The sequence below is a fragment of the Notamacropus eugenii genome, chromosome 6 (genome assembly GCF_028372415.1).
Source record: "Notamacropus eugenii isolate mMacEug1 chromosome 6, mMacEug1.pri_v2, whole genome shotgun sequence".
Taxonomy (NCBI): Eukaryota; Metazoa; Chordata; class Mammalia; order Diprotodontia; family Macropodidae; genus Notamacropus; species Notamacropus eugenii.
Window position 1 is genome coordinate 157251845 of NC_092877.1, and position 20683 is coordinate 157272527.

A 20683-nucleotide genomic window follows, 5' to 3' on the forward strand; every position below is an offset into this window, starting at 1 on the left:
AGGCACAAAGGGATGCAGCCTCAAGATCCTTTTCCCCATCTTATCAGAATTGATGCCTCTTGCCAGGTGGACACTTGACCTTCCAAAGCTGCCCATGAGCACGGGTAGAGATGACATTTTGGCGGACATTTTTCCTTCCTCCACAGCCCATGTCGAGGTGGGGTCAATCACGGAGAAAGAGGAGTTTAACTACTCCAGAGCAAAGAGCATATTCCACTTAATGACTAAGTTTTCTCTCCCCCTTTTAATTAATTTAGATTTGGAAACAGCAAGAGAGGTGAAGAAACATCAAAACATATGAATGAACAGGGTTATCTACTCAAGGAGGGATTAACAAATGCACCCTGATCATAATTTGAGCCTCATGGATTTGAATGAGGAATTTCTTTGGAAAGGTAGAAATGTTTCTGAATATAACCAAGAACAGTATTTTCTCACTCAGGGAGAAACTTCAATCTATAGATGGTGGTGGTTTGTAAGTAAAAGATCTGGCCATAGGTAAAAGCGTGGCTGTGATTCCAAGGAATGTCAACTACAAGAGAGCTCACCTCCCCACCAGTGCCCCATGTTGTTACTCCTCGCTCACATAGAATCTCAGTTTTGTTGGCCCAAAACTAACCTCTCAACTCCACACCCTTATAGAGGAATTGACATCATCTTTTCCCACATGGCTATCCCACTTGACGGCCCTCCAGATTCTGTCTCAGTGCTGTCCAAGTGCTGTGAGCTCCTTGAGGGCAGGAGCCTGTCTTTTATTTTCTCCTTGTTCCCAATAAAGATCCTGACAAACATCAATCGAGGGCTTAAGAAATGCTGACTTGGTAGCCAGGAATGCCATGGCCAGGGTAGTCTGGGCATGCTATACCCTGACACTGTCAGAGGTTAATTTTTATTTAGACTTTGCAGATTTTTATTTTTAAACAAACAAAACCAACCAACCACAACTGTGGAAGTCTGTTTGCTTAGTGGTGCATCTGACCCGTCCCCTCCCCCTGCCTCCCTCCCTTCCCACCTGGACTTCTATGGTGGATACATTGGACCCACTCTCCTCATAATTAGAGTGAAAGCTGAAAGGCTCATTTAAGAAGAACGAAAGAAAGCAGAGCCACAGGAAGCTGGACGTGAGTAAAAAAATAGGGAGAGCAAGATGAACAGGGAGGGATTTCTACTGAACCAAATATGCCGAATAATGACTGGCTTAGCAAAGAAAATCTTCCAATGTGAAAAGTAGCAACAATTATAAAGGAACGTGACCGAACAGATAAAAGACCAACTAAAAGACCATTGTGAGTTTTACCGCTGGCCTCCGCCAGGATCATAAAGATGCCAGTCATTTGTATTTTAGGGCAGTGCTTCATCTTTGTCTTCCTGAGGGACTGTGTTTGTAACAACAATTGCCTCAAAGCAGGTGTAGTTGATTCGAGAAATAGCTGGCCCAGAAAAATTTCATGAGTGAGGATACCATAAACTTTGGTGGCTCCAATTGACAGAAGTTTATCTGCCGCCTGACAAATAGTACCACAAGTATCCTCCATTTCATCCATTAGAATGGCTACTCAGTCCTTGGCATCTCCCACCAGCCTTCTTCTGTTCTTTGTGTATCAGAGCAAAGTCAACTTTCAGTCGGTCCGAAATCAAAGTCACTCTTTTATCTCCATCAGTGTCAGGGGACACAATACAGCATGTCTTCCATTCAGCAATGTTCTCTCTTATCCACTTCAGGACAGTTGACTCAGCATATGTTATCCACTGGAAAGTCAAAAAATCCCTGAATTTGAGAGGCATGAACGTCCATGGTGATTTTATGATTTGCTTCTGATATAGACAACATATTTGTCACAAATTTGCCTGAGATTGGGGCTCAGCTCACACTGGAGTTTGCTCCTACTTTGTCCTTTTTGTGCTGCCAGGCATAAGGGAAGTAAGCGATAACAGTAGTGACTCGGCTTGCTGAGGAGATCTTGCAAGCACTGATCATGAGAAGAAGCTCCATCAGACTGTCGCTGATTTCACAACTGCTCTGCACGATGTAAACATTCTCTCCTCGCATACTGTCCCCAATTTCCACACACATCTCCTGGTTACTGAATTTCTTAGTCACCACCTTGCCTCATTCCCTGATATTCACCACCTTGCCTCATTCCCTGATATTCACCCACTTCCCCCAAGTACAGTGTAATTCCTTGAGGCAAGAACAGAACAGTGATTAGTTAGAGCGTTGAATTTCTGCACTGAGTACAGAGACTAAGAGCCATGATTTAACATTTAGTAGGACAAAATAATTATTTCTAAGTAGGATAAATAAAAATGATACAGTATCAATTTCATCTCAGTCTTAAAAAATATATCCCCTTATTTCTACAGACATAAAAAAAGTTGTGTGATCTGTGCCAATTTGACAGGGAACTAGTTCATTTTACTGACTATTCCACTACAAAGGGATTGGGCTGGAGAACTATTTAATATTTAATCTTTGTGCAATAAAAGACAACTGAATTTTATATAACTCTTTAAGGCTTGGTAAACTCTTTACAAATATCATCTCGTTTGTTATTCAGAATAATCTTGAGAGGTGCAATTAATATTTTTGTTTACAAAAAATGGAAACTAAGGAAGGCAGAGATTGAGTTACTTGCCCAGTCACACAACTAGTTGAACATAAAAGTTGAGCAACAGGAACTCAGATCTTCTTGACATGAGGTCCAATGGCCTACACATTGTGTCACCTCACTACTCATTACCTAGGTGTCAATCAGAAGTATGACTTTTATAATGTATTTTGTAATACAAAATGTGTGACGTGGCCTAAATGTGAATCTTCTCAATCAATTTAAGAGACAGGAAGAGATTGATTCTTTTACCCTCCATATCTGAGACTGTAGATGAAAAGAAACAATGAAGGTCATCCTTTAACTAAATAAATATCAAGAGAAATTTCGTTCAGGGTTAACTGCATAACATTTTTTCTCTTTTTCTTTGTCTGACACTTCTTATAGGACTCCTATTCAAGTGTATATTATTGGATTTTCCCTATCCAGAATGGAAATTCATTGGACATGACTAATCAAACATTTGGCTTTGAGGGCTGAAGATACATGAGAAAGTGATGATAGTAAGATCTGCTTTGCTTTCTTTTTTTCACCATGCAAAAGTACATACATGAGGCAAATTTAAGCAGAATTAAGCCTTAGTTTTGATTTCTTGTCTTGAAAGACAAACCTGTTGATTAAGTCTTTTGATGTCCATTTAAATAGTGTTATTATTTAAAGCAATCTAATAATGGGATAATACATTCAAAACTTGGAAAATTGTAGAGAAAAAAATCTTTCTCCCAAGCAGAGCTAAGAATGGATAGAGATTTTTCAGTGATAATTATGACTAGATAATTAGGCCCTATAGAATAGCGGCTAAATTGAGACATACATACATGTGCAGAGAAAAACATATATTTGAAAATTTGGGCTTGCAGTAGTTTAAATAAATTTTCAGAATGAAAATGCTTTTGATTTTCATCAATTTTCACTAAGTAAATGGGGAAAATGGTTGTATGAATGTCACTCAACTGGCAAATATTTATTAAGTGTCTATTATGTTGCAGGCACTATTCTAAGAGCTGGGGTTGGAAAGAAAGAGTCAAAAAACAGTCTCTGTTCTCAAGGGGCTCCCAATATAATGGAGACACACTAGGCAAACACATATGGACAAGCAAGCTATTTACAGGATAAATTGAAAATAATTTACAGAGCAAAGACAGTGGAATATGTTAGGAAAAGCTTCCCACAAAAGGTAACAGTTTACTCGGGACTTGAAAGAAGTCAGAGAAACTCAGAGGCAGAAATAAGATGGGAGTGTTGCAGATATGGGGAATAGCCAGAAAAAAATAACCAGAACCAAGAGATGAGGCTTCTCTGACTTTGGCTATGTCTCTGTTAACTGTGACAAATCTAATTCTAATGTGGTCAACTTAATTCAACAGTCCTATTTTCTGTGCAAAGTAAGAAGAAAAATTGTATTGTGGATGGAGACCTGATCTTGGCATCTGATAACCAGGCTTCAATTCCAGCTGCTGAAGGACATCGACCTTGAGATGTTGAGTAAGTCATTGAAACTGCCAGTGTCCCATTCTCTAACAATGTCACTTGTAGAGAAAATTCCATTCTTTGCTTATAGAGATGTTCCTCACTTGAACCTTCTTAGACCAATAAAATTACAGGTCTTGTCAAAATAAAAAGAAAAAAGTTGTCTCAGTGACAAGAAGACAAATATTGGAGTCAGGAAGATTTGAATATGAATTCTGCCCTTGATCTCCACTATCTAATTGACCATAATATAATAACTTCTCTTTGTGATGTTCTGGGAAACACGTTAAAACTATAAGTTCTAGAATATATTTCAATGTTACATCAGTAAAGCTGTTTCCCCATCTCTCCCAGGAATACTCTCACTCCCTTTCCCACACTAATAAGATCATAGACATTTCAACAGTAATGGAAGAAAAAGAGATTTAAAGAAAAGGGATCATTAATGTTCTATGTCTCACAAGTTTTGAGAATGAACATTAAGAGCTATTTATCCTGAAAATAAGACTGTTAACATAGTCACACAAAAAGACCAGAAACAAATGAAAAAGAATTTTTAGGTCACAGATTCTATAGCTTTCTTTTTGACAATTATTTTTTTACTTAGCCCACTGGTGCTGGCCCTTCCATTCTGACCATCTCTGGAAAGAATTTTATTTTATCAATTGTTTTAGAGGAGAATAAACAAATAACACATCTTGCATCTGAGTCGAAGAATAAAAAGGTAGAATAAAATGTATTTTTAAACATCCTGAAAACTGAGATCACCTCTCCAAGGCCAAAAACAGGGTAGATTCAGAAATTATCTTTCAGGTTGGAAAAATCTTTACAGACTTGATTTTGCTAATTTTATTGTAGCTTATGACCAAAGTTTCTTGACTTATTTTAACAGCCTACAATATGAGGGTGTTTTTTTTTTTTTGTTTTATTTTGTTTTTGCAGAAAGCTTCCACTTTGCAAACAATGAGTCACCTGAGCACTGAGGAGCACCTCTCAAATAACTTTTTAAAAAGTACATTATCTGGTAAGCAGAAGTCAGAGAGATTAAACACTGGCATAGTAGTGCCATTTTTTTTTCTCAATAGGACTTTGAGAAACAATCAGGAACTCTGTGTCAGTTTTTATATCATGGCTTTTCTTGCTGTACAAAAATGCAGAGCAGGCTGAAACAGAGAGACATATAAAGCAAGTCACAATACTTCCTAACTTGGTCACCTGGTGAAAGACATATGGTGATGATGAAGATGATGATGAAAATAATAATAATAATGATAACATTCAAATAGCAATAATATTAAAGTAAATACAAGATGTCTGAAAAGTCTTTAAGACTTACCATCCTTAATTATTTTTAATGCTTACAACATACTTTATCTATTTTATGTCATTTGATTCTCACAGTGATCTTGGTTTGCAGGCACTATTATCACACTTATTTTTTAGAGGAAGAATATTTTACCGGGTTAGGTAAAGTGACTTGATGAAAATTTATATAACTAGTAAATATCTCAGGAAGTACTCAAACTTGAGCCTTCCTAAATTCATAATTTTATATATTATGCTACAAGCTGCCTTTTATTTTGTTAGTTTCATTCTATGTGAATTATGAATAAAGATATTTGCCTTACATACTTGATGGGACTGTTTCAAGGACCAAATTAAATATCCTGTGGCTAGTGCTTTGTTAGAAGAAAATGCAAGAAATATCGATAACATAAAAAGATTCTATTCATTTCAATAAACATTTCAAAAGAATCTGCAATTTGTTCTAATTTTCAATAATAAAAAGAGAGCCTAACATGACAACTATGGGCTAGTAGACAACTTTAATTTCCGGAAAATTTTTAGAATGACTTTAAAGAGATGATTGGTAAACATCTAAATGGGAAATCAGTAATTATAAAGGGCAGCTAGGTGGCACAGTGATAGAGCCACTGGGATTCAAGACAGGAAGATTCATCTTCATGAGTTCAAATCTGGCTTAAGACTCTTACTAACTGGGCGACCCTCAATAAGTCACTCAGCCCTGTTTGCTTCACTTTCCTCATCTGCAAAATGAAGAAGGAAATAGCAAGTCATTCCACTATTTTTACCAAGAAAACCTCAAATGGGGTCACAAAGTGTTACATATGACTAAACAATTTCAGTGAATCAGTATAGTTGCATTAAAAGTTATATATACAAGTTATATTAGACTCACCTGATTTTTTTGGACAGTATTACTAAACTGCAGATGAGTAATCCTATGATTATAGTTTATTTAAATTGTAAAAAACCTTTTTATCTTACTATTTATACTTTTCTTGTATTCATTGTAACTTTTGATCATACTATTCTCATGAAGCAGATGGAAAACTAAGGATTAGACAATAATGCAATCAGAAAGATTCAGAACTGACTTCATTGCCAAAATTCAAGTGGAATTTAAATGGTTCAATGGTAACATGGCAGGAGGTATCCTATACCACACATAAGATCTATTGTTGGCCCTGTGTCATTTAAAATTTTTTTATCAGTGATTTCCATAGAGACATGGAAAGTGTGATAATCAAATTTGCATGTGGCTCAAAAAAGAGGTAAAAGTAGCACCCAGTATAACATAAAAGCTAGAGCATTCTGCTGAATCTAATAAGACAAAGTTCATTTGCGATTTGCACATAGGTAAAAGGATGATAAAACACCTTGATTCCTACCATATGACCGTCAATTGAAGGACTTTGGCATGTAGAAGCAAACCAGAATATATAAGACCATAAAATCTTTCTATGGGGATAAGGACCAAAACACGAATCCCAAAGAGGCAAGCTTTGAGACTGTACTCCCACCTGAAACTTCAGAGAGGAATATGAACTGGTCCCAAGGACAAAGAGCATTCTTGGAAAAGTTCAAGAAGAATTTTATTTTTTTTTTAAATTTATTTATTTATTTAACTTTTAACGTACATTTTAACAAAATTTTGGGTTCCAAATTTTCTCCCTTTTTGTCCCCTCCCCCTCAAAACACCGAGCATTATAATTGCCCCTATCACCAATCTGCTCTCTCTTCTATCATCCCTCTCTGCCCTTCTCTCCATATTCTCTTTTGTCCTGTAGGGCCAGATAACTTTCTATACCTCTTTACCTGTATTTCTTATTTCCTAGTGGCAAAAATAGTACTCGACAGTTGATCCTAACACTTTGAGTTCCAACTTCTTTACCTCCCTCCCTCTCCACCCCTTCCCTTTGGAAGGCAAGCAATTCAATATAGGCCAAATCTGTGTAGTTTTGCAAATGACTTTCATAATAGTCGTGTTGTAGAAGACTAACTATATTTCCCTCCATCCTACCTTGCCCCCCATTACTTCTATTCTGTCTTCTATCCTGTCCCTCCCCATGAGTGTCGACCTCAAAGTTCTCCCTCCTCCCCATGCCCTCCCTTCCATCCTCCCCCCACCCTGCTTATCCCCTTATTCCCCACTTTCCTGTATTGTAAGATAGGTTTTCATATCAAAATGAGTGTGCATTTTATTCCTTCCTTTAGTGGAATGTGATGAGAGTAAACTTCATGTTTTTCTCTCACCTCCCCTCTTTATCCCTCCACTAATAAGTCTTTTGCTTGCCTCTTTTATGACAGATAATTTGCCCCATTCCATTTCTCCCTTTCTCCTCCCAATACATTTCTCTCTCACTGCTTGATTTCATTTTTTAAAGATATGATCCCATCCTCCTCAATTCACTATGTGCACTCTGTCTCTATGTGTGTATGGGTGTGTGCATGTGCATGTGTGTGTGTGTGTAATCCCACCCAGTACCCAGATACTGAAAAAAGTTTCAAGAGTTACAAATATTGTCTTTCCATGTAGGAATGTAAACAGTTCAACTTTAGTAAGTCCCTTAGGACTTCCCTTGGCTGTTTACCTTTCCATGCTTCTTTTCATTCTTGTGTTTGAAAGTCAAATTTTCTTTTCAGCTCTGGTCTTTTCATCAAGAATGCTTGAAAGTCCTCTATTTCACTGAAAGACCAATTTTTCCCCTGAAGTATTATACTCAGTTTTGCTTGGTAGGTGATTCTTAGTTTTAGTCCTAGTTCCTTTGACTTCTGGAATACCCTGTTCCAAGCCCTTTGATCCCTTAATGGAAAAGCTGCCAGGTCCTGTGTTACCCTGATTGTATTTCCACAATACTCATAGTGTTTCTTTCTGTCTGCTTACAATAATTTCTCGTTGACCTGGGATCTCTGGAATTTAGCTACAACATTCCAAGGAGTTCCTGTTTTCAGATCTTTTTTGGGAGGTGATCTCTGGGTTCTTTCAATATTTAGTTTTCCTTCTCGTTCTAGAATCTCAGGGCAGTTTTCCTTGATAATTTCATGAAAGTTGATGTCTAGGCTTTTTTTGTTCATGACTTTCAAGTAGTCCTGTAATTTTTAAATTATCTCTCCTGGTTTTATTTTCCAGGTCAGTTGTTTTTCCAATGAGATATTTCACTTTATCTTCTATTTTTCATTTTTTTGTTTTGTTTTGTAATTTTTTGGTTTCTCATAAAGTCATTAGCTTCCATCTATTCCAATCTAATTTTTAAAAAAGTATTTTCTTTAGTGAGCTTTTAAGCCTTCTTTTCCATTTGGGTAATTCTGCTTTTTAAAGCATTCTTTTCCTCATTGGCTTTTTGGACCTCTTTTCCAATTGAGTTTGCTTATTTATAAGGTATTATTTTCTTCAGCATTTTTTTGGGTCTCCTTTAACCAGCTGTTGACTTGCTTTTCATAATTTTCTTGCATCACTCTCATTTTTCTTCCCAATTTTTCCTCTTCTTCTCTTACTTGATTTTCAAATTCCTTTTTGAACTCTTCCATGGCCTCAGACCATTGCATATTTATTTTGGAAGTTTTGGACAGCAAAACCTTTACTTTCTCTAATATTATGCTCAACTCATATTCATGTTCTCTGTCCGTGTATAACTCTTTCTAACTCCTCTAATCATGGAAGAAAGTACCTTTTCACCAGTAAAGTAACCTTCTATAGCCTTATTTTTTCTCCCTTTTTTTCAACAGTTTCCCAGCCAGTTATTTGACTTTTGAGACCTTTGTCTAGAGGAGGGTATATTCTGAGAACCTATAAGTTCTCAGTTCCTCCAAGGTGGCACAATCAAGGGAGAGGTGTTTACTCCTCTATTGACGTGTGCACTGGTCTGGGAGCAACCAAAAACTTTTCTGGCCAGAATCTGCAGTTGGAATTCCCCTCCAAAGCCTCCACCAGATTCACAGTCAGTCCTCCTCCTCACCCTTGGGTGGAGCTCAGAGCTGAGAATCAGTTCAGTGGCTCAGTTACCCAAGGGGCTTTAGACAGGGGTCTCCGAAGGCTGCCATTCAGGGCTGAGATTTGATCATCCCTTCAATTATCCCAGGGGCTCTATGTGGAGAGCTCTGAAAATGGCAGCTGCCTGAGCCCTACCACTGACATTTGAAGCTTTCTGTGATGTTTGTGGGTTGACGAATCTGGCAACTGCTACTGGTGGTGCCTGAATACTGTTCTGGATCCTGTCCCTGCTGCACAATGTTGGTCTGCCTGGGAAGATGATTCTTTAAAAATCTGTATCACTAACAGTACAAGTAGAAGGAAAATTCATACATAGAGGGTATGGGTATAAGGTGAATTTCAGAGAATTATTCAAAAAGAAAATTAAAAGATGAGAAAAAGGAATGTAATGGATACTGATGTAAATGAAATGATCAGGACCAGGAAAACATTGCACACAATATCAGCAATATCATTTATTGATCAATTAGTCACCTTTTCTGAGCAACACTGTGATCCCAGACAAATACAAAGGACTGATGAAAGAAAATGCTATGTATGTCCAGAAAAGGAATTAATGGACCCTGGATGCAGATTGAAGCATATTTTTCACTTTATCCTTTCTCAGTATTTCTTTTAATCTTTCTTTTTTTCAAAATTATGACTAATAAGAAAATATTTTTACATGACAGCCCATGTATAAACTACATCAAACTGCCTGCCATTTTCAGAAGAGGTGAGAGAGAAAGGAAGAAAAGTTTGGAATTCAAAATCTTGTAAAATACTATACTAAAATTTTCTGGACCTGCAACTTGGGAAAAATAAAATACTATCTAAAATTTTTCAAAAAAAGAAAATAATTTCTCAGAATATATGCAATTTTGTTGTAAGTAGCACTTTAATCTCATTTTGGCATTTTACATTACCTTAGACATTGTCAGGTAAAACCTCAATGTTTACCCTGAGATAGAAAACACGGAAAAGAAGTGATCAGCAGATAGATGGCTGAATGTCTATCTACCCATTTCTGCTATAAACATTTGCAAATTTCTAAATGTTAGTTGAAGAAAACCAAATTAATGGGTGTGTTCTCTGGACCTTATATCTGGCTTTTTATGCCAGATATAATCATTCTTCCATATGTCATATACACACGACAGGAAAATGAGTCTCCATTCTCCACACCTTGGGTTAGAATTGTCAGAAGCCCAAAATGTCTCTTAATACAATCAGTAGCACTGCTAAAAATGAATTGGCCCAATCCCTAAGACAGACAGAATTCACAGTGTTGACAAAAGAGAAATGGTGTGCTAACCTTCATAAACACCTTGTGTAAGCTAATAAGAATAAGGGAATATTTCCAAAATGACTCATTGAAATCTGTTTTATTTCACTCAGTGAAGTCATGATGGTAGCAATAATAATACAATATAACAAAAAATTAAAAATAAATGAAGCAGATCTGTGTACTCCCACCTTCATTATCAAGAAAATATCTTATCTCAAAAAAGTGCATATATATATGACTATATATGTTTAACATATATGTACGTGTAAGCACATCTTTACATTTTCCTTTCTGCTATCCATGATGCTTTATACTCTGTTCCTCTTTTCCATGTTTACCTAATGTTATCCCTCACTCTTTCAAACATGAATTCTTTACTTCAAAGAGTTCACCTTAATATTCCTGACAAACAGTATGGCAACTACCAGTTTTACCCCTTTGCTTATGATGTTTTTCCCAATACTACTCAGGTTCCTCCTGTTTTATTTTTCTAAATCTTAACTCTTCTTTAGTGCTTGATTTATCTGTTTAATAGTTTATCTATTTAATAGTTCTTTCTACATCCCAATGATTTTTTTTTGTTTTCTATGTATTCTCATAGTACTTATTTACGACCCCAAACATTTTAATAGATATGACTATATGAAGACATAGATACAGGGATAGGTAGAGATACAGGAATAGCTATAAATGATACAGATATAGATACAGGCATATGCATATATTCTCCCTGTATCTTTTAGGATAAACATATATCTATATCTATCTATCCATCTATCTATCTATCTATCTATCTATCTATCTATCTATCTATCTATCTATCTACTTCCATCAAAGATAAATCTGCATTTCATCTACATACTATATTTCTATATCTGCATACACATATATCCATATTTATATTGATTCTAAAATGTTTAGACCATTTTTAAGTGCTGTGGGAATTCAGGTATAGGGAAAGCACTATTGTGTAGAGTTTGAATCAGACCTTGTAGGAGAGGTAAGATCTAGAAGGGGAGAAAGGAGAATATATGTTCCTGGCAGGAGAAAAACAGTATTGAGAAATTCCATGCTATTTATTTGGAAGAGTAACAGAGAAATCTTTGACTTGAATAAAGAATTCATGTTGGGAAAAATGAGAAATATCTTTGTATACAGACATAAAGTGGGATAATATTGGGGAACACCGTGAGAAATGAGTTTAAATATTGTGACATGCGGTAAGAAATATCTGAGTTTGTGCAATGTAATCCAAATGATACAGGTGATTTGGGACAGAATAACCCTGCCTAACTAGAGAAAATTGGATCTAGAAGGCTATGCAGGCATTTTTAAATTGTAATTTTTATAACAATAATATCTCACCAGGAAGAGTCTGAGGGAGTAGATGGATAAATGGAAAAACCTTTATTAAGTCTTATGTGCCAATTGCTGCACTAACAATTGAAAGAAACAGATACAAAATAAAAGCAGGATAGTTTATTTTTATAGATTTTTTCCCCCTTATGGAGTTTATATTCCGATAGGGAGATCCTGGACAGCATGAAGTGTCTTCATTTGAGAATTCACAGAGATTGTGAGTGATACCAAAGGAGAGCTGATTGATGTTCTCTTGCCATTTCCAATAGTAATTGCAGTATAGATTGATTATGGTTCTAAAATTAGAAAGTAGAAGATAGGGGAGTAGATGGAAGTAAACCTATGGTGCCAGGGCCAATGGAAAGAAAATTATTAGAGTGGAATATGAAGCATTGCTTAGGTCAGCTAGATTCAGTGAACTATGTAATACATTCATCAATCAGGACCATGTGTGCTCCAAGGCAGAAGATCCAGAGCTATCATTTACATCATTCTCTTTAGTCCAGTGAGTATACAAGCAGGATGAATGGCAAGGTCCAGTGGTCTGGAGGGTGTGTGAGTGGGGAGGATGGGAAGGAGATTTCCAGGGTATAATAGGTTGAATATGGTCAATAATTAATGGTCCTGAAATAAAGTGCTAGTTTTCCCTGTAAAAAACTAAGAATGAAGGAGGACCTGCCTAGAATATAATTATTGAGACAATATTGAAGATTGAGCAAGCAGATTTCCAAAGGCTGTGGAAGGGAGATCTAAAAATTAGTTTTTATGAAGGGTGAGGCTCTTCTCTAGCATAAAACAAATCTGGAACAAAGGAGCTGAGGAGATTGACAACTTTAATGTGGCTTACAGTTTATTAAAACTATAATGATTTTTTTTTTTGCAAATTGTGGTTTGTTGCTTTTTTTTATCCTCAAACAATATGCCAATGCATGGATTCAGCTGAACTAAATAAGCTGAACACGCTGCCAAAAGTTATTTAGTGCTCTTCATACACATCGCACTTATCTGTGCATTGGTTTATTCCCTTGCCTTCTCACTTTCTACATTGTGTGAATGTTCACAGGGTTTGAATGAGATGGAAGGCAGCATGTCTATTCCTATTCCTTCTGATGAGATGAAGGACCTCAAAATATCCAGATTCTTCAGTACCTTACAATCTGATTTACCTTAATCCCCTGCAATAGAAACCTCTGGCATCTTTCCTTACCACTGCACTTTTAGGATTTCTGGGTCTTTCAGTTGGCCCTGTAGCTAACATTCTTATATTTTCATCTCCACCAATTAGAGTGTGATCTTCTTATCCATAATTCTAGACTCCAAGTACAGTATTCCTTCTATTAGAACAGGTTGTTTTAAAAACTTTGTCAAAGAAACTAAATTATAGAGTAGCTGAAATTGTTTTCTTAAAAATTTGCTGCCCTATTTAACAGCAGGATCATTCATGTTGGACATTGAATTAAAAATGTCAACCTGAGTTTTATGCTGAATCTCTAAAATTCAGAGAAAGTATTTATTTCTCATCAAATGTGTGCATTTTATTAAAGACATTACTTTTGTTTTTTAAGGCATAGTCCACTAAGGCCATAAGCATATGTACAGAGCAAGCTAACCTATTGAAGTGCAAACAAAACCAATAAAATTAAGCCAAGACATACTAACTTTCTATAAGTCCTTGACCAGAGAAGTTTAAATAAAGGAAGCCTGATTAATACCAAACCATCAGCCAAAGGAATTAAAGTTTTCATAGTATAATACATTAGCAGCTGGGAGACCAATAAAGGAAGAGCAAGTAAAAGAAAATTACCTTCATGGAGAATATGATATTTGGGCTGACTCCTAAAGGAAACCAAAGATTCTAAGAGAATCTTTTGTAATACATTTCCCAATGGGATCCCTTGATTTATCATGTGTGATTTTACCTTATTACAAAGAAAATGCATTATTTAAAGGTGTTTTTTTCCTAGCAGTTTAAAACATCATTGACATTCTAGTCCATAGCAGGAATATTAAGTCATATTTAAATATTGAATACTCATATGGCTCTGGGATTGTCTGTGCTATCCTTAGAATTACTTCAACTATGGTATATCTGACTTTTTTTTTTTACTTGAGAAGCATACAAACTGAAAGGCAATAGACACTAATCATTTAAGTATCAACATTTTCCAGAAAAAAAACATGATCCCATAGCTAATCCCAGGAAATTGCAAATAACCATTCAGGAATGAAAGTATGTGCAATGGAAAAGGCTGGGTTTTAAGTCTATATTCCAAAGCGTGTCAAAGCTTATACAATAGCTGTCTATGGTGTTTTATAAGTTTCTCTATCTTTCTGGGTCTCATCATAAATGACAGAGTTAGCCAACATTGTTTCTAAACTTCTACTTTGAGACAGATCAGGTGACCCATGTTAAGGGTGATAAAAGTTACTGAAGAAAGATTGCATAATGAATTGAAGACAAGTTGCCATCTGCTGTCTTTGCACTGAATATCCCGCATGCCTGGAATGCCCTCCTCAATCCTTAGAATCTTTGGTTTCCTTTAGGAGTCAGCTCGAATATTATATTTTCCATGAAGGTAATATTCTTTTACTTGCTCTTCCTTTATTGGTCTCCCAGCTGCTAATGTTTTATTTTGTGAATTTGCCTTCCATCCGGCCCATACATGTTTTATACATACCCAAGAATTAATATGACACATTTTAAATAAAACAGAATGTAAGTTCCTTGAGCATGCTGGCCATCTCACTTTTATATCATTAACTAGTGACCAACTCATGATAGACTTTTAATAAATGTTTGTTGATTGATTTTATTGAAACTCAGGCTGGTTTCCTTTTACTCTGGTGCTTTCTATTGATTGTCCTTCTGCAGAGGAAGTCAGTGAATTTTCAAATAAGATTTTCAAGGGCTCTATAATTCAGTTTTTCTGAGAGAATTTTGGAACAAGAATAAAAAAGGCTTCACGTGCTTTTGTTGGCAAGCATGAGATCTGGGTGACACATGTTTTCTTCCTTTCCATTCACTGGAATCTGTTGCCAGTTTAATTAACATGATCTACTCATTTTGGTTAGTTACTTTGATTCTAGCAATAATGCCAGGGTTCCAGTGCTGCCAATTATTTTGTTCTTACATGAAAAATAAAAATGTAATTTTGATTAGACTATGAATGCATCAGAAAAAAAAGCAAGAAACTCATCTTCCCAATTTATGACTCTCCAATAGACAACTTGTTAGGACATATGTCACTGTATTTGGGTTTTGCTCTGATGACCTCTTATTTTTCCTGGAAATTTGCAGAACTGCTCCTAAACATGAAAACTACATTTTGACAGGCTAGTAATAGCTGATACAGGAGATTTTAGGCACTCGGTTATCATCAATAAATGACAACCTCTCAGTACTTCAGATACTTGACCTGCAAAATCAAGATGATAAGTGCTATTCTCACAGGGTTATTGAACACAGAACCCTCGGCGAACTTAAAAGTGCTAGAGAGAAGTGAGTAATGTTTATTGAGGATGATGATACTCTGGAAGCATGATTGATTCCATCCTTATTTAAGCATATTCTCACTCATTCCCCAGACTTTCATTTTAGCCATCATTCTTTCATTTACAAATTTGGTAACTCTTAAGATTACATTTATTCCACAAATTCTTCAATTAAGGTAAATAAAATAATTCCTATTTGTTGTCTTTAAATGTTAATCCTTACCAACTATGTGGATACTATATCCATGAAATGGTCTTCATCTTTAGAATATATTCAGTCTAATCTTTTCTCTAACAAGATGCTATTTGGTTGTCTTGCCAGAGTCACTTCTATAGTTAGAACTAATCCTGTCTTGATAAGCTTAATTTCTTCTTCAGCTGTTTCCCTACTACTCCTAAATCTGACTATTTAAGTAATTATTTTGAAACACAGTATTATCTTCCTTGAAACTCTCAAGGACACTTAGAACAAATATGAAAAGTAAATAATTTTTCTTCAAAAGGTGAGGTCAAATGAGGAACTAAAATAAACCATTTTTGAGCCCTATATAAATTTACCCAAAAAATATTTGCAAAGCAATTACTACGTGGAAGGGGCAGAGCAGGGCACACAGGATGAAAAGAAACAATGAAACACTACCTACCTCATGGAGCCTACATTTATTTTTATGGCGGGTGTTACAGCACATAGCTGCAGCAGTATAATATTATCTGACTTAGGCAGTAAGCACTTGGTACCCATCTTAAATTTTCTATCTGTATTTAGCGTAAATCCCTGTGCACAGATAGCAGGGTAGGTGTGAGGATCACATGGAATAACCTAAGTAAATTACTCTGCAAACTTTAAAGTGCTATATAAATGCTCATTGGTGTTGTTTATTCAGAATGGTTCAGGTCCTTTAATTCATGTTCAATAGGGTTTGATTGGATGAAATTGGTCTATTTTACCTGGAGAAGAGCTGGTGCGGGACATAATATCTGTCTTCAGGAAAATTTCAGGAAGTTAGAAGAGATCAATATACACTTAATGTCAGGGGAAAAAAAAAAACTTAAAAATTAATGCTCTCCAGAAGTTCAATGAACTGCTTTAAGAGGCACTGGATTTTCCTTCCTTTGAAGTCCTTAAACAGAGTCCCAATGACCACTTGTTTAGTATATTATACTGGCGATTCCTTTGCACTGAAGTGTCTTCTATACATCAAGTTCCGTGATTATACAAAACATTGTTATTCATAGCATTTGAAGTTATGAAAGAACATAGGATAATTATTTCTTGTGTTCTTTGCCAGAAACATGCAATTATTGACTCAAATTTGCCATAGAGAAATTTTGAGCTTTTTTCTCTCAAATGAGGGCAAAACAAAAGACTATTAGAAACTTTAGAATCTTTCTGTGTAATGATTTCCTACAAGAAAAGACCATTTATCATTATTCTTACTTCTATGCCTTGGTACAGTGTCTTTGTATTCAATCACTCTTTCCATGTATTACCTGGGATATACAAAATAACGAAAAGAATTAAAGTGATCCCATGTAATCCTTCCCCCCATATGTATTTCCAATAACCATAATTTCTTCATACTGATTTATCAAGTTAAGCAAAATATTTCAGTGGCTGTTTTTCTCTTGGCCATGGTGTATCTAGAATTAAGGCTCCAGCAGCAGTGATGCCATCTTGGTCAGTTCAGAGAATCTGAGAATTTTCTAAAAAGGCTCATCTATCTTTCTTAAAAGACTTATCCAGGAACAAACATTCTGACCCTGAAGAAAAAAATGGAGTTGACGGAATAGAAATATTTTTTTAGGAAAACTATATAGATGGCAATTTACACATTAGTGATTCTTTCTCCAATTAAGCATAGTTAAGATTAGCTAATTTAAAATGGTAGCAGGAGATGGCATGAATCCTCAGTAAGATATACACTACTGTTATTACTTATAGAAAGGAGAATAGTTATTCATGATAATTAAAAAAGAAACACTTTCTAAACCCCGACCCCACATGAATACATCAATAAGAACCACCTATAGAACATGTCAACTTTCCTTTAGTCTGGTCTTGTATTTATTCATTTTTTTTCTGCCTTGGTTCAACATAAAATGCTGATGAGACCATGCTCATTGCAACCCCAGGGATTTCATTTCATCTAACAAATATGTATCCTGAACTTCAGTGAACACCTAATAAGATGAGTTGCCCAATTACCACAACATACTGGTAGCATCTGGACATATTCATTGCTGGTCAGATATTCATTATAGGTCAGATACTTCCTACACATTACCAATTACAACTTAATGAAAAATGCATATAAACACATAACCTGCTTCAGTGTTTCTCAGAATATGATTTGTTGCACAATTACTGCTTGAGAGCATTTTGTTCTTGATATCCTGAAATCCCATTGCAAGAATTCTTTCTTATTATCATTAAATCATCCCATAAACTGTGAGCAACAGATTAGAGAGAAAAAAATAGCTTTCCTAATTTGGCAATTTTCTGTATCACTAAAATACATACAAATCTCTTCACTTCATGTTAATTTTCAAAGGAAAACGGTAACAATAAATCTTAATTATGATATAAAACTAGGTAATTTTAGGCACGCCAATGAAATTGGAGGCAAATTGAGGCAAACTAAGGTTATCAAAAATAGATATTTCTAGTTTCATTTGGATAAGTTCAGTAAGATAAGGATAAGAAGTTCAAGTATTATAACCCTTGATGTACTCACAATACTTCCTTCTTCTGTGTGGATGGGTAATTGTTTCATGCATGTATGATTCTGTCTAGATGCGTAAATGTTAAAAACATCTAGAATGTTGGGAGTACGGACTAAGTCCATAACCATTTTCTACTCCCATTTCAGCTATGCTGTAATAATGAACATATTATGATGGGGTACTTAAAAGTTTATAGCTTTAAATATGAATCATTTAGAAGCACTTCATTTCATAGAATTCAGAACACCGAATATAAAAATATTTTTAAACTTTTAAGTTTGCAAAATATGAAAATAGGTATAAACAATAAAGATTTTGACTATAGTGAATTTAACAAAGTTATGAAGTGATCTAAATTTAAAAAAGTTATTTTAATAATAAAAAGCCATGCCTTTGGCCAACAGAGATGATGACGTTGTCATTGTGGAAATTTGCTTTGCTCTTAATTATACGTGTTTGTGAGAGGACAGACACACATATACTTATTTGTGTATAGACAGAGAGAAAGACACACGCATACATTTACTTATTTCAGTACTGCATTTTTTAACACTCAAGGGATAGATAATATGCTCCATTTTTACTCCATTGGAATCATGTCCAGTCATTATGCTTATCAGACTTCCTGAGTCATGGAAAGCTATTTATCCTTAAACAACTGTTGCAATTACATATTAGTTTTCTAGTTTTACTCACTTCACTCTGCACTACCTCATATAAGTCTTCCCATGTTGCTCTAAAATCACCCACTTCATAGTATCAAACGACACAATTGTATTTCATCACAGGTATATGTCATAACTAATTCAGCCATTCCTCAATTGATGAACACCCCTCTAATTCCATTGCAACTACGAGAAATTTAAATATTTTTGTATATCCCTAAATTTTCTTACATTTAGGACTAATTCCTCCTTAAACTGCTCCCCCTTATCTACTCCCTTCTCTCTTCTTTCCTGTCCCTCAGGCTTCCCTTTAAAATTCCATTTTTGAGTGTAACATATTCTAGTTCCCAAACGTGTGTGGATGTGTCTGTTCTTCCTTCCTTTCATTAGTTCAGATGAGAGGTTCAACTGTCAGTTGTAAACCCTTCCCCCATCCTGTTCACATGAACTCGTATTTTTCAACCCTGAGTATGTGAGATAATTTTCCTTTACCTTCATCTTCCTTTGTTGTCCCCCTGTGTATTCTTCTTACCCTCCTTCTCCATTCATCTTTCAAGACAATCGACTTAAAAGAATCACTCCCAGTCCTTATAGCTAATTTTATTTCCTTCAACATTCCTGAGGATAAATTTCAGGGGGACAAAGTATCATCTCTCCATGTTAAAATGGAGCAGTTTATCCAACTCGACAGTAGTTTTCAAGAGGTCATATGGGCAAGTTATTCTAGTTCTTATTCCAGGCTGTTGATTTCTTTTCCAATTATTTCTTCCAGAACTCTCACTTCTTTTGCAACTTTTTTTTAGTTCTCTCTCTCTCTCTCTCTCTCTCTCTCTCTCTCTCTCTCTCTCTCTCTCTCTCTCTCTCTCTCTCTTCCCCCTCTCTCTCAATATATATGTATATGTATGTATGTGTGTATGTATGTATGTATGCATGTATGTATGTGTGTATGTGTATATATTATCCCTTAAAAAATCAACAAACATACAAAAACTGTCTTGCTTCATCAATTTGAGGAATTCTACTTAAATATACACCTAAACTGAGCTTTTCTTTGAGGCTTTTCTTAAATATATTTTTGAGTCATTTTCTTCTGCTGGATTTCTGTCTTATATATTCCTGTTATTGTAGCTTTCAATGGTGGGATTCCCACTGTTATTCCATTCTTCCAAACTACTTTTTGACTTTAGACTATGTGCTGTGCTATATACTTCTGGAAGGAAAGTCTGAGTTGGTCCTGTTGCTCTCTTGGAGAATTGAGTATTGTGTTGTTTCAGACTCTCAAGAATAGCTCAGAATAGAGACCTGCAAATCTTCAGTCTGCCTACAGTAATCTGTCCCAAGGCAAATTTTGATTGATACCCTCTTCATCTGAGTCTTACAAGCTCTTGTCATCGCATTGGGTCTGAACAATAGGTCTCTAAGTGTGCCTGATTTAGTTTCAAAATATTGATGCTGGATTTAGCCACTCTTCCAGGTGGAAAACTATGTTCAAAATATCATAATTACAAACTTCTTTTTGGTCTGAGATTCATAGTATTTGTTTGTCTCTGATTTTATTCTAAGTTAAAAGTCAGAAGAGAATTGACTGAGTTCCTAGTGTTTGAGTCACACATCTACTGCTTACTTCTGAACTTGATTGTTGTTCTGAAAAAACGTTAGAGCCTGTGATTACGCCATGTCTTGGTAGGATATCTGTAGCTACAAGTTTCTTCCAAAATCTAATATGCTATCAATGCCCCAACACTGAATATTGAATGACAGAACTGCCAGGAGGTATCTGTTTCTTAACCCTATATAAGTT

At 35.6% G+C, this 20683-nt stretch overlaps 1 pseudogene; it reads right to left on the reverse strand.

The window, feature by feature from the left end:
• Nucleotides 1–1237: 1237 nt before the first annotated feature.
• On the reverse strand, nt 1238–2110 carry LOC140510737 (ribose-phosphate pyrophosphokinase 1-like; annotated as a pseudogene).
• Nucleotides 2111–20683: the final 18573 nt, after the last annotated feature.